A 15,967-nucleotide genomic window follows, 5' to 3' on the forward strand; every position below is an offset into this window, starting at 1 on the left:
GCGTGTCTAGCACCATCTATTGACGGTCAACGCAATATAAAATACCACCCTTGTACCAATCCTAATAAAGCAGATACATTGTCAGATATTGTGGTGTGCACCAAACAAACACCCCTGATTGCACTCACTGCAATTACACTGCTCCTCCTCAGCCTGGTCTGGCTCCCCCTCTCTTTCCCCAGCAAGCTGCAGTAACTCACTGACACTGACAGTCGCAGACTAGTACTGCTGCTGCTGGAAAAACGAGTGATGTGTCAATGCTGCTGCCGACCGCCTGCCAGTATTGAATTTGTCTTCCTAAGAGGAACGCTGGCTGCATGCTGATCCTCATCAGTGGCTGGCGTTGGCAAAGCATAGAATGAGAGAGGTGGGCATGTGGCGGGTGTGGCGGGTGGGAGTGCAAGCAGCATGACGTAATCACATCACATCACGCTGTTTTTGTACATGGAAGTGGAGCCAAGAGTTTGAAAGCCGGTGGCAGTAGCACCCTTGATTAACCCAGGCATCCGGTCAGTAATACAGTCCTGACAGGGTGCAGCGCAGAGGGGACAGTAATCAGCCTGCTCGGCGATCGCTGCATCAGGCATGTGAGATAGGGGTGCCGGACATTAGGGGGTGCCTGTGCGCACCAGGAACCCCCCCTGTGCACACCTATGTGTGTATAGTTAAATTATGAAACAATTACACCAACCAATCCATACACAAAGGTGCAGAATTAACAATATTGGCCCTCATTCCGAGTTGTTCGCTCGCAAGCTGCTTTTAGCAGCATTGCACACGCTAAGCCGCCGCCTACTGGGAGTGAATCTTAGCTTAGCAAAATTGCGAACGAAAGATTCTCAAAATTGTGAACAGAAATTTATTTGCAGTTTCTGAGTAGCTCGAGACTTACTCTGCCACTGCGATCAGTTCAGTCAGTTTAGTTCCTGGTTTGACGTCACAAACACACCCAGCGTTCGCCCAGACACTCCTCCGTTTCTCCAGCCACTCCCGCGTTTTTCCCAGAAACGGTAGCGTTTTTTCACACACTCCCATAAAACGGCCAGTTTCCGCCCAGAAACACCCACTTCCTGTCAATCACATTACGATCACCAGAACGAAGAAAAAACCTCGTAATGCCGTGAGTAAAATATCAAACTTCATAGCAAATTTACATGGCGCAGTCGCAGTGCGAACATTGCGCATGCGCAATTAGCGGAAAATCGCTGCGATGCGAAGAAAATTACCGAGCGAACAACTCGGAATGACCACCATTATACTACTTAAAACCGTGGTAGCTTAACACAACCAGAATATTGCTCTGTATTTCACATTTTTTTGCTGCTAACAACCAACCACTACCCCCAAATATATGTGCAAAATTGTAAGCATCAAATTCAAATATGCATGAAAAATCACATCAACCACACAAAGGACAACCCAGAACAACACACAATAACCATAAGTCCATTTAAAACATTTAAAACAAAAAATTTAGCTAAACACATGACTCACACTTCATTTAAAGACACCAACAACAATTTACTTTTGTATTAAAAAAACAGAAAAAGCCCAAGGCCACCTGCTAAATTGACAATACAAAGGATAAAAACATAACTATTTGTGATTAAAACTACATCACCAACACATTAGAAGAATGAACCAACTTACAATCACAATTAGCTAGAAGACATTTCAGACAACTAAGGACAAAGCACAGATGTAATAATAAATAAACAAAAATTTTAAACTCACCATCCTGCCTTGGGCGATCCGAATCCCGGACCAGAGTCGCACCAACCACTTCTGGCGGAATAAGAGTACGCACAGGCTCCTTCCAATCCCGATATGATGCCTGTTTGGCGGGCTGATTTAGCCTCCTTAGACATCTTAGCCTTGACACGGCGCTTGATGTCGTAGAATCGCTTACGACACGTGTCCTCGGTCCTCCTCACCACACCCTCACTATTAACTGCCGCAACAACCTTCCCCCACAGAACACTCTTCCTGCGTGAAGAAACCTTTGCAGCATCATGGCCAAACAGCTGTCGATGATGCCTCATCAGCTCCCGCACCAATGCCATATTCTTTGCGTAGCTGAATTTGACATTGCGGTCCGTCTTTGTAGTGGTGCGTGGCTGCGGAGCCACAGCACCATCACTGTCACTATCAGTCGAGGACGCAGCAGCAACCTCCTCCCTCTCACTCACCTCCTCCGCAACACTCACCTCCTCCACCTCACTCACCTCCTCCCTCTCACTCACCTCCTCCACCACACTCACCTCTGACTGGGACATATTCAGGACAAACAACAAATAACACAGAGAAAAAAAAACAGTAAACACACTCCTCCACTACCACTACACACAAACACACACACTCACTCACAAACAATGACAATAGACGTAAAAAAAAACAAAGACAAAAAACTAGACAGACTTTTAAATAACTACACAACAAGTATGACAAGACTACTTACACACACAGTACAACACTCAACAATCGCAAAGAACCTCCTCAAAACCGCCAAAAACTCCTAACAACTCACCAACTCCAAACACACCTTCCTCTCACCTCTCCACTAGCTAAACCCACGAGGTGCGGACGGTTTGGGGCGGTTTTATAGTAATGAGCACAGACACTCCTACATCACAAATCAAACCAATCACGGACGAGTGACAAAAACGAAACTTAGAAAAAAAACGCGTCTGGGAACGGATAAACACTGCCGTAACCGAAAAATGACGCAGTCGGATAAAAACCTGAGAACACGGCCGCAAATCCACAAAATCGGCCGCATTCTACCTTGGAAAAACACGAATGACATCGACATCGAAAAATGGTAATAATCAAAACACGACAGCATAGTAAATGAGGCGTAATAAATTCAAAAGTTGCAAAATCACACATTCGATGTCATTTGTGATTAAACTTTAAGCTCATTCTGAAAAATACGAATTTTAGTAAATATACCCCCATGTGTCAGCATCCGGAGCCTTACCTCCGGTGGGGGCTCCTGGGGGTTGCCGTGCTGGTGGTTGGCGTGGCTGCGGCGACAGGGAACTGCTGGCGGCAGGTCCTCCTGGACGGGTGTGCGGCTTCCTAGGGCCTGGGGCCGGAAGGTCCGGAGAGCTGGGTGCTGCTGCGGGAGTCGCTGCAGCAGGGTCCTCCAGTGTGACACAGCCTCAGTATGTCAGAGGCCGGAGGTGGGCTAAAGCTGTGTACTACAGCTGAGTATGTCTCCTGTGCTAGGGGCAGCCATGTTGGAGACCAGAGAATTGCCAATGAAGTTCCCACTCGGTGTCCAGCCAAGCCTGTGTGATTTCCCCTTACAAAAGGGGGCTGGCCCAGAGGGAGAGTGCCAATGCTTCAAGTTGATTCTCGTGTCCTGCTTGTAATCATGCGTCGGTACTCTAACGCTGCTGCAGTCCTGTTGTCTAAGCCCGTTGCCACTCGTGGAAGCACTCACGGGTCCCCAGGTCGTAGAGGTGCTTCGGGTGCTGACGGTGGTAGATGTCTCCCCACCTCAAGCCACAGTATCCACTTCTTCAAAGTCAAAGCTCTTCAGCCTCATCTTTCTATCACCATCCACAGTATCCACTTCTTCAAAGTCAAAGCTCTTCAGCCTCGTCTTTCTATCACCAGCCACAGTATCCACTTCTTCAAAGTCAGAGTTCTTCAGCCTCGTCTTTTCAATCACCAGCCACAGTATCCACTTCTTCAAAGTCAGAGTTCTTCAGCCTCGTTTTTCAGTCACTAACTACAGCATCCACTTTTTCAAAGTCAAAGTTCTTCAGCTTTGTCTTTCTATCATAAACCACAGTCCTTCAGTTCTTCATTACCGGAGTGTTTCAGCTTCATTCTTCAAGTCGTATAACCATAGACTCCAGTTCTTTAATTCAGTTTCTTTCAATTCCTCAAGTATTTGTGTATAACCTGTTATTCATTAAAACTACAGTTATCTTCTTACAGAGTCCTCCTAGTTCCTTACGCCCTCCTGCCAACGGTACCACTTAATTGGGCCTCCACCCCATGTGGAGGAATTACATTCAGCCACCTCGTTTATCCACCTCACAGGCAGCCGTCCCTTCAGCCAAAACTCGGTTGTTGGAACTCCAACTTACGCCGAGCGTGACACCATGCCCATAGTCCTGCTGATAATGCTGAGGAGATGTTTTCTCTGGGTACCAGGGCTCCTTGCTACATACACCACTGGTTATACCAACCTGAAGGAAGTCAAATCTTAGGGGCCGATTCAGACCTGTTCGCTGCTGTGCGTTTTCTCACAGGCTGCGATCAGGTCTGCACTGCGCATGCGTATGCACCACAATGCGCAGGCGCAACAGACCACAGCAACGGGGATCGCCGTTCATTGACGGGATGGTGCAAAAATTCCGCAAGCACCCAGGGGCGAAGTGCGGGCAGCGCCAGTGGAGCTTGAGCTCCAGGCGCCTGCTCCGATAAAGGCGCCGCAGCCAGAGTCCCGCCGACTGGTCATCAGCGCTGGATGCGGCGCTGCTGTCAGTAATAAACGAGCCCCATTGCTGTCGGAGTCCGGGGGAGGAGAGAGGCTTCCTGTTCCTCCGGCCTACCAAGTACAAATATGGCCACGCTGGTCCTGGTCCCGACGGAGGGTTGCTGCGCATGCTTAGCAGCAGCAACTCCTCATCACATGGCCCTTTGCAGAGTCTGATTAGACTCCGAACATTCAGCTCTGCCAGCAACCGCACTCCTTCCTACCGCCCCCCCCCAAACAATTTTTTTTTAAATGATAAAAAAGTGTGTCTACTCTACATATATAAATATATATATACACACACACACACACACACACACACACACACACACATATATATATAAACCACCATATCTTCCAGCACTCCAGACTGTGCTCCTTGCTCTGGTGCCCTCCTCTGGGGCAATGACCCCTGGTATGCAGAAATCCAATGGAGTAGGCGGCACTCAGAGACTGATGACAAAAGGTTGAGCGTGCAAAAAAGCCCCTTGGGGCATACTTTATTGTGACGTTTCAGGGAAGCTACCCCTTCTTCAGACAAAGTGTGAATAACCAGTGAAACAACTTAAATACCTACAGAGGACTTACCCCTCCCCGTCCGCCTCAGCGTGCTCCCGGTCTCCACGGCCGCCTTCTCCCAGCGGGTACTTCCGGACGCGGCTGCATTGGTCGCACCGGAAGACGCGTCACTTGTCCGGCGCCGGGAACCATGGCAACAAGCTGTGTACGGACGAACAGACAATATGAAAGTCCTCACAGTGCAAAAACAACAACCAACATAGTTAAGAGTGAGGCTAATCAGCCCTACATAGGCGTGCAAAATAAGACATACTATTGACAAAACAACCTCACTTGAAAACAATGTGTATAATCGTGTACATCCTCTATTAAAAAGCTTATAACATATCTACTGATATGATATTTATGTAATATTTAATCCAAGCAATTTAATTGCACTTTGAATCCCAGCCTGGGAAACCTAACATATTCTAAAACCTAGACATAAACTGACATCTATTTATAAGAAAAAAGGTGGAGCTGCCAGCCCCTCTGTGTTATGATTCCCGTACTCCAGACCAGAGGAGATCTTTATGGCAGAGGTCTGAGTACTGGAAGGATATGCTGGTACGGGAGCAGGAAAGCCTAGTAACCCCTGGCGCCCTAACTCCGTTGTCTCGCCCGTGTTATCAGAAATCCCCTGCGAGACTATGGTTGCTTGAGCCCATGGCAGCCGCGTTCGAAGGGCGGATTATGTCTGCCCAACCCCGATGCCCCCTCAGGTCTTAATGGGAGACAAAGGGAAATCCGAGACAGGGTGATAACAAGGGGCCCTCTGACTAAGCAACCAGGCCAGGGGTTACAAGCTATCTAACTTAAACCAAAAGTATGTGCGGACAAACCGCCAGGGAAAAGGACAACCAAAGATCCACTGATCCGTTACTCCTATCCAGCACCGCTGGATACCAGAGTGGATTTGTGGGAGCGGAATCCTCCGCAAAAGCTCCAGAACACAATAAACTAAATAATAAATAGTAAGCGGTCAAGCCGCAACACACGGCTACGCCGCGACTCACGAACACCACAGGATGTTAAAGGTGCTCGGTCGGACTCCAGGAATAGATGACAAATTCAGAGTACTGGATCACTGAGGACAGGAACAACCGGGTTGAGCAGGACTGGAAACTCTCTGTAACTGACACAGCAAACAGGAAGCTATCACCGGCGTCTGTGAGAAGTCCTGAGAGTGCTTAAATTTGGGAGCCCTCCAATCATGATCCAGACAGGGTAATCACATAATGATGCCGTGCAGCTGCATGCTGCACGGCCAGAATACACAAGCACTGATTAATTAAGACCCAGCAACGGGGAACGCGGTCTGACCGTGGCGTCCCCGTTGCTAGGGTCTGAGCGGCTCCGTGCGCCCGGCGTCTAGCGTTGCTAGGGAGCCGGCGGCTGTCTGCCTGCGGCGTCCCTAGTTGCTAGGCGCCGGGCCGCACTGACGGGCGGACCCTCGGCGCCTAACAGTACCCCCCCCTTGAGGAGGGGTCAAGGAACCCCTAAGGCCAGGTTTCTGAGGAAATTCTCGAAAAAATGCCCTTTTGAGCCTCGGGGCATGGAGATCCTCATCCAGGACCCAAGACCTTTCTTCTGGACCATAACCTCTCCAATGTACCAAAAAATAAAGCCGACCCCGGGACAACTTGGAATCGAGAACCTTCTCCACTAAGAACTCCTGCTGACCCTGTACATCTATTGGTGATTTCCCCTGAGAGATCTTGCGAGGAAATCTACTGGACGAAACATATGGTTTTAACAAGGAGCAATGGAAGGTATTTCCGATCCGTAAAGTTTTTGGTAAACGTAACCGGAAAGCCACTGGATTGACTTTTTTGATAATATGAAATGGTCCAATAAATTTAGGACCCAATCTGGCTGAGGTTTGTCGAAGTTTAATGTTGCGAGTCGACAACCATACCCTATCTCCAACTTTAAAAGTGCACGGCCGCCGGAGCCTGTCAGAAATTTTTTTCTCCCGAAATGCCGCTTTTCTGAGAGCCAGGTGCACTTTTCTCCAAATGAGTTTGAGATGAGAGGTCAAGGTCAGTGAGGAGACAGAAGAATGTTGAAAAAAGGAATTAGCTCTGGGGTGAAAACCAAAAACTGTAAAAAATGGAGATACATTGGTGGAGGAATGACAGGCATTGTTGTAAGCAAACTCTGCAAACGGAAGAAACTCAGACCAGTCATTTTGGAGTTTGGCCGAGTACAAACGCAAATATTGTTTTAATGATTGATTAACTCGCTCAGTCTGCCCGTTGGATTGGGGATGGTAGCCAGACGTTAAAGATAATTTCATCTTTAATGAGGCACAAAAAGACTTCCAAAATTGTGCAATGAATTGTGGACCCCGATCAGAAACAATATCAGTGGGTAACCCATGGAGTCTGAAAACATGGCGGAGGAACAAGACTGCCAATCCCTGGGCAGATGGCAATCGGGGAAGAGCAATGAAATGGGCCATTTTGCTAAAACGGTCCACTACCACCCATATGACTCGGCATCCGGCTGACAGAGGGAGGTCCACCACAAAATCCATGGAAATATGAGACCATGGCCTAAGAGGAACATTCAAGGGCATAAGTTGACCGATAGGCAAGGAACGGGGAACCTTATGCTGTGCACAGACCTGACAAGAAAAAACAAACTCCTTAATGTCTTTGGAAAGACCAGGCCACCATACCGAGCGGGAAACTAATTCAAAAGTTTTAGCGATCCCCGGATGCCCGGCAACCTTGCTATCATGAAACTCCGTCAAAACCGTTGCTCTCAAAAACTCGGGGACAAAAAGACGACCAGCAGGAGTATTTCCAGGAGCTTGATGTTGAAGCTGCTTTAACTGGGTAAATAAATCTTGTGTGAGACCTGCCCGAATGACTGAAGACGGAAGTATGGGAGTAACAGGACTGTTGTCTTGAACTGGAAGAAAACTGCGTGACAGGGCATCTGCCTTGGTATTCTTGGAACCTGGCCTGAAGGTGATAATGAACTTGAAACGAGTAAAAAATAAAGCCCAACGAGCTTGCCGGGCATTCAGCCGTTTAGCTGATTCAATGTATTGAAGATTTTTGTGATCAGTCAAAACTGAAATGGTATGAGTGGCTCCTTCAAGCCAATGCCTCCACTCCTCAAAAGCCCATTTAATAGCCAGTAATTCCCGGTTACCAACATCGTAGTTGGATTCAGCAGATGAGAATTTCCTGGACATGAAGGCACAAAGATGTAATTCCAGGGAATCCGGATCCTTCTGAGATAGGATAGCCCCTACTCCAACCTCCGAGGCATCAACCTCAACAATGAAAGGCAATTCTGGGTTTGGATGTCTGAGGACCGGGGCTGAGACAAAGGCTTGTTTCAAGGCCTGAAAAGATAACTCCGCTTCACGTGACCAGTTGGTAGGATCTGCTCCCTTTTTAGTCAGTGCCACAATGGGAGCAACTAGGTCAGAGAAAGAGTGAATAAATCTTCTATAGTAATTCGCAAACCCTAAAAAGCGCTGAATTGCTTTTAAATTGGTGGGTTGCGCCCAACTAAGGATGGCTTGGAGCTTCTTTGGTTCCATACAGAATCCCCGAGGGGAAATAATGTACCCTAAAAAGGATACCTCCGTGACATGAAATTCACACTTCTCCAGCTTGGCATATAGGTGATTTTCACGTAATTTTTTAGAACCTGACGCACCTGGGTAACATGTTGTTCAATAGAGTCAGAATATATCAAAATATCGTCTAAGTAGACTACAACGAATCTTCCAAGAAATTCACGGAGCACATCGTTAATGAGATCCTGGAAAACTGCCGGAGCGTTGGACAGGCCGAATGGCATAACCAGATACTCATAGTGGCCTGATTGAGTACTGAATGCCGTTTTCCACTCATCCCCTGACTTGATTCTGATGAGGTTATATGCTCCTCTCAGGTCAATCTTAGAAAAAATCACAGCCGAACGTAGCTGATCAAAGAGGACAGAAATCAGCGGCAAAGGGTAAGTATTCTTTACTGAGATTTTATTCAAGGCTCTAAAGTCAATGCAAGGTCTGAGTGATCCATCCTTCTTCTCCACGAAGAAGAAGCCTGCACTTAAAGGGGATTTAGATGGCCTGATAAATCCTTTCCCTAGGCTTTCTTTAACATACTCATTCATGGCCACAGTTTCAGGTCCGGACAATGCATATAACCTTCCCTTAGGCAAAGTGGCACCAGGAATTAACTCGATAGCACAATCATAAGGCCTATGGGGAGGCAGAATGTCCGCATTGCCCTTGGAAAATACATCAACAAAATCCTGGTATTCCACAGGAATGGGTGCGGGAATGACAGCAGCTATTCTGATGGGAAGCGTAATACATTCCTTATTACAGATGGTACCCCATTGTAAGATCTCCCCCGACTGCCAATCAATGATGGGATTATGAAAGGCCAGCCAAGGGTGACCCAGAACCACAGGAACTGCTGGGCAATGGGTAAGGAAAAACTCAATCTTTTCAGAATGCAGAGCTCCTACCGAAAGTAGAACAGGAGGTGTACAGAGAGAAATAACCCCATTGGACAAGGGACTCCCATCTAAACCATGCATGGTGATACACCTACCCAAGGCTAACTGAGGAATACCTAAGGCCTTAGCCCATGTTAAATCCATAAAGTTCCCTGCAGCTCCACTGTCCACAAAAGCCGAGATCGAGGAACAGAGGCTGCCAAAGGAAACTTTAGCTGGAACCAACAGTGAATTATTTGAGGAGATAAGCTGCAGACCAAAGTGAACCCCCTCACAACTCACTTGGTCGAGGCGTTTCCCGACTTGTTCGGACAACTACGGGCAAAATGTCCCTTACCCCCACAGTATAAACAAAGACCAGAATTTTGCCTTCTGGTTCTTTCTTCAGGAGACAGTTTGGAGAGGCCTATCTGCATGGGCTCCTCTATGTCCACAGGAATGGAAAAAACACAAGGAGAAGACCCGACAGATGCTCCTTTTTCAGCCCTCCGCTCTCTGAGACGACGATCAATCTTAATAGAGAGCTCCATGAGTTTATCGAGAGTCTCAGGAGCGGGATACTGAAGGAGACTGTCTTTTATAGACTCGGATAAGCCGAGGCGAAACTGACTGCGCAGGGCTGGATCATTCCATCCACAGTCGTTCGACCAACGGCGAAACTCCGTACAATAAATCTCTGCGGGATTCCTACCCTGTCTGAGAGCACGCAACTGACTCTCGGCGGATGCCTCTCTATCAGGGTCGTCATACAATAGCCCTAAAGACCCCAGAAAGGCGTCTACAGACAATAAAGCCGGATCGTCTGTCTTTAAGCCAAAAGCCCAGGTCTGAGGATCCCCCTGTAGCAAAGAAATAATAATTCCTACCCGCTGAGATTCCGTACCTGAGGAGACTGGTCTTAAACGAAAATACAGTTTACAAGACTCTTTAAAATTAAAAAACTGCTTTCTATCCCCAGAAAAACGGTCAGGCAGATGCATTTTTGGTTCAGGAATGACCCTCGGGGAAGTCCGTAACAGATCTTCCTGTGACCTCACCCGAAGGGACAGATCTTGAACCATCTGAGTAAGCTCTTGAATCTGGCTAACTAAAAGCTGGCCAGGATTTGGCCCAACACCGGAGGGATTCATGAGGCTGACAAATCTCCCAACAGAATAAGGGAAAAAAAATTAACTCCTGTTAAATTTTTAAATTTTAGTTGGGCCGGTGATAATGTTATGATTCCCGTACTCCAGACCAGAGGAGATCTTTATGGCAGAGGTCTGAGTACTGGAAGGATATGCTGGTACGGGAGCAGGAAAGCCTAGTAACCCCTGGCGCCCTAACTCCGTTGTCTCGCCCGTGTTATCAGAAATCCCCTGCGAGACTATGGTTGCTTGAGCCCATGGCAGCCGCGTTCGAAGGGCGGATTATGTCTGCCCAACCCCGATGCCCCCTCAGTTCTTAATGGGAGACAAAGGGAAATCCGAGACAGGGTGATAACAAGGGGCCCTCTGACTAAGCAACCAGGCCAGGGGTTACAAGCTATCTAACTTAAACCAAAAGTATGTGCGGACAAACCGCCAGGGAAAAGGACAACCAAAGATCCACTGATCCGTTACTCCTATCCAGCACCGCTGGATACCAGAGTGGATTTGTGGGAGCGGAATCCTCCGCAAAAGCTCCAGAACACAATAAACTAAATAATAAATAGTAAGCGGTCAAGCCGCAACACACGGCTACGCCGCGACTCACGAACACCACAGGATGTTAAAGGTGCTCGGTCGGACTCCAGGAATAGATGACAAATTCCGAGTACTGGATCACTGAGGACAGGAACAACCGGGTTGAGCAGGACTGGAAACTCTCTGTAACTGACACAGCAAACAGGAAGCTATCACCGGCGTCTGTGAGAAGTCCTGAGAGTGCTTAAATTTGGGAGCCCTCCAATCATGATCCAGACAGGGTAATCACATAACGATGCCGTGCAGCTGCATGCTGCACGGCCAGAATACACAAGCACTGATTAATTAAGACCCAGCAACGGGGAACGCGGTCTGACCGTGGCGTCCCCGTTGCTAGGGTCTGAGCGGCTCCGTGCGCCCGGCGTCTAGCGTTGCTAGGGAGCCGGCGGCTGTCTGCCTGCGGCGTCCCTAGTTGCTAGGCGCCGGGCCGCACTGACGGGCGGACCCTCGGCGCCTAACACTCTGTTGTTAACTGTTGGAATTCTGCCATCTAATGGCTGAAACCAAAACATAATGCAACTATACCTCCCTAGTCAGGACCCTTTAGACATATGTATCTTTAAGAATATACTGGAATTGGCATTATGGGAAATCAATACCTATCAACTGGAATTCATCTAACTGGAAGTGAGCGTAATACTGACACACCTCTCTACAGCCCAGCCAGTTCGGTGTTTATTACAGGAAATGACTTAGGTTCAGAGACTCATTAAGGCCCTTGGGGGCCACGCAATCCAGACGGAAAATCCACCTGGATTCAAGTTGTAATAATGCTTTCCCCCTATCGCCCCCTCGTCTGGGGACTGGCACATGGTCTATTGCTTTGTAGCGCAAACTGGATAAGTTTTGTTTATGCAAGAAAAAATGGCAAGCTACCGGTTGGTCGCTATTGCCTGTTGTTAGAGCTGCCCTGATGGCTGACCTATGTTGGGTAAGACGCACCTTTAGTTGGCATTCCGTCTTCCCAACATAGTACAGCCCGCATGGGCAGATAATGACATAAATGACATATTTGCTGGTACATGTCAGTGGCCATTTAATACTAAATCTCTTGTTGGTATGAGGGTGAGGAATAGAATCACCCGTTACCAAAAAGGAACACGTGGTGCACCCTAGGCACCGAAAGCAGCCATTCTTTCTGCTAAGAAAAATAAACAGAAAAAACCAATCTGTGCGCAACAGGATCACTTTTAAATATAATTGTTTTTATTAATAATCCAAATTATGGATAGGAAAAATAAAAATATGGTATATATAGAATATAATATATAATATATATACTATATACTTCAGGAGTGACCACACAATGAAATAAAACAATTTAACAAATTTTAAACCATCTGGACCATAAGAAAAAACCCGCAAAGGTATCACATTAGCTCTAATCTGAACTATTGGTATAGTAATCAGAATAGAATCCCTAAATAAAAATCACAATAACAGTGCACTGAGTCATTGATTATAAAATGTCCACATAGGCTGGCCAGCCGTATTTTAATAAGGTGTAATTCACCCAAAAGGTTCATCCAAAGAGATCAGTTAATTTTGTATAAATAGTGTCTATAACACAATACTGTGATTATAACGAAGAAGAGGTCACCATACAATTAGACCATCTGCATACCAACCAATTGAGTACCGTCGGTATGTAACAAGTGTCTCCTCCAGCTGAGCGGTAAATCTCCTCCCCGTATCACTGATGTAAGGAGCTGTTTGGTGGGGATAATTTTTGCTGAGTAACCGTCTCGTGCTGCCTCTTACACCCGCACCAGTTCACTTGCTGGGATCACCCGAGACCTCCGTTGTCCGTATTCCACGTACCGGCATTTACCGCGCTGCCTGGGTGCTAGCCAGATAGCGCGGCTGGAGAATCCTTTGCAGCCGGAGTCCAATGTATAAAGATATATGGAGTCCCTTGCAGCGGGTTTTGGATGTTATAATTACCCAGCAAATAGGGCAGTATTAGCCGGCATTCACCGTGCTGCCTGGATGCTGGCCAGATAGCGCGGCTGGGTATTCCTTTGTAGCCGGAGTCCAATGTACAGAGATGTACGGAGTCCCTTGCAGCGGGTTTTGGATGTTATAATTACCCGGTATTAGGGCAGTAGTAGATGATCCAAATAGAGAGGCCATTCCAAAGCCGTCTGCTAAGAAAGTGCCTAGGGGTCTCTCCCTCATCGAAACCAGTTATGTCTGTTTTTACCAATAAATCTTTGAGGTTCTTCCCTCGCGCATAGCTGGGTCTGAGATGACTTCTATGGAAGCAGCCTAAATCTGGGTCCGTAGCCACTATTTGCCACATCTCTTTGGCTTTCTTAGTGGTATGTGCACTCAGCGTATTAAATTCATTGACCCAGGTGACTGTATTTACTGTACGCTTGGGGCCACTACTACTCTTGACTTGAAAGCTAGCTAGCGCTCTTGTACGTGCTTTCCTCAACTCACTCCTGCATACCTCCCAACATGACCCTCTCCAGGAGGGACACAATGCTCTGCTTCTGGACTTTTCTCTTAATGTATAATTGCTAGCACCTGTGGTGAACAGGTTAATGGATAAGAAAGGTGGTTCACCATAGGTGATGGCAATCATAAATTATGAGGGAAGTCCAGGAGCAGAGCATTGTGTCCCTCCTGGAGAGGGTCATGTTGGGAGGCATGCTCCTGGAGTATCCTCTTTCCTCAAATTTTTTCCTACATACTCACAGTTGTTGCGGGTATGTAGGAATAATAGCAACCCTGAGATTAGGGAGGATCAATTTAATATCATGATAAAAAAATTTGAGGAAAGAGGATACTCCAGGAGTGAGTTGAGGAAAGCACGTACAAGAGCAACAGTATGTTTTGGTTTCAGCCATTAGATGGCAGAATTCCAACAGTTAACAACAGAGGGGCTGGCAGCTCCACCTTTTTTTCTTATAAATAGATGTCAGTTTATGTCTAGGTTTTAGAATATGTTAGGTTTCCCAGGTTGGGATTCAAAGTGCAATTAAATTGCTTGGATTAAATATTACATAAATATCATATCAGTAGATATGTTATAAGCTTTTTAATAGAGAATGTACACGATTATACACATTGTTTTCAAGTGAGGTTGTTTTGTCAATAGTATGTCTTATTTTGCACGCCTATGTAGGGCTGATTAGCCTCACTCTTAACTATGTTGGTTGTTGTTTTTGCACTGTGAGGACTTTCATATTGTCTGTTCGTACGTACACAGCTTGTTGCCATGGTTCCCGACGCCGGACAAGTGACGCGACTTCCGGTGCGACCAATGCAGCCGCGTCCGGAAGTGCCCGCTGGGAGAAGGCGGCCGTGGAGACCGGGAGCACGCTGAGGCGGACGGGGAGGGGTAAGTCCTCTGTAGGTATTTAAGTTGTTTCACTGGTTATTCACACTTTGTCTGAAGAAGGGGTAGCATCCCCAAAACGTCACAATAAAGTACGCCCCAAGGGGCTTTTTTGCACGCTCAACCTTTTGTCATCAGTCTCTGAGTGCCGCCTACTCCATTGGAATTATATATATATATATATATTTTCTACAATATGAATGAAAAAGGGCGCCTCATAGTGCATGAACCAGTTTTAAACAAGGATTTATTTTTCACTTCTTTATACACACTCGGTTTAAAAGTGACGTACCAGATGCGGCGGTCTCAACCACCGTAAGTATACACGTATAGTAACAAATGAGTGGGTATACCACCAGCAGTATCGATCAGCAGGCTCACCACCGACGTCTGCTCCTTCACGCCAGGCCACACCCCTACGCGTTTCGTCACGATGGACTTCGTCAGAGGGTTGGCCCGGCGTAGCACAACCTTCCAATATATAGTAACACTCATCCAATCTAGATAACGGCATTATTACCACATTTAGATAAAAATAGCATCAACGTGAAGCAATTCTGCTCCTATTTAAATATACATCTATACTTTTACATTTAATACCAGCCATAAACAATTCTAATACTTTAACAATGAAAAATAATCAAAACATTAAAACTTTAAAAAAACCACCTGTGGGTAGTTTCATTAAACTCACCCATTAGTTCCAATTAGCTAAAAAACCTTTCTACCAAGGTGTTGATATTTTAAACTAAATAGTTAATCTAAAGAATCCCCTCCTCCCCTGGTTTTTAACTCAAAAATGGAGTGATTTCAATACCTTCATTTAAACCTGCTGGATATAACGTTTTAAGGGTCATTATCCAAAAGGTCTCTCTTCTAGCCAACAATTTAAGTCGATCTCCACCTCGTTTATCCAATTTCACATTTTCTAACCCCATAAATTTCATTTTATTTGGGTTGCTTTTTTGGCAGATTTTAAAGTGTCTGGGAACACTATGATTTTCAAGATTGTTTTTTATATTCCTATAGTGCTCTAAAATACGTAGTTTTAAAATTCTTTTAGTTTTACCCACGTACTTTTTTCCACAGCCACATATAAGCATATAAACCACAAATGTGGTATTACAATTAATAAATTGCTTTACCTGATATTCTTTTTCTCCCCCACTATCTACAAATGTTTGTTTCCCTGTTAACCCATATGTGCACATTTTACAATTGCCACAATTATAGAAACCATTCTGTTTCCTCAAAAAAGTGCTACATAAAGTGCTAGTTTCCTTAATGGGAGGGAGTTCACTCGGAGCCAAATGATTTTTCAGAGTTTTTGCTCTTCTAAACACCAAACTA

General features: G+C 46.3%; 1 protein-coding gene and 1 long non-coding RNA gene across 2 annotated transcripts in view; one reads left to right on the plus strand and one right to left on the minus strand.

The window, feature by feature from the left end:
* SEC24C (SEC24 homolog C, COPII coat complex component) overlaps positions 1 to 15,967 on the plus strand; it is a 275,660-nt gene that overhangs the window by 53,396 nt on the left and 206,297 nt on the right. The gene's annotated exons all lie outside the window — the stretch shown is intronic.
* Positions 1 to 15,967, minus strand: part of LOC135056335 (uncharacterized) — a 107,398-nt gene that overhangs the window by 502 nt on the left and 90,929 nt on the right. The window lies entirely within an intron of this gene.

Source organism: Pseudophryne corroboree, chromosome 3, assembly GCF_028390025.1.
Source record: "Pseudophryne corroboree isolate aPseCor3 chromosome 3, aPseCor3.hap2, whole genome shotgun sequence".
Classification (NCBI taxonomy): Eukaryota; Metazoa; Chordata; class Amphibia; order Anura; family Myobatrachidae; genus Pseudophryne; species Pseudophryne corroboree.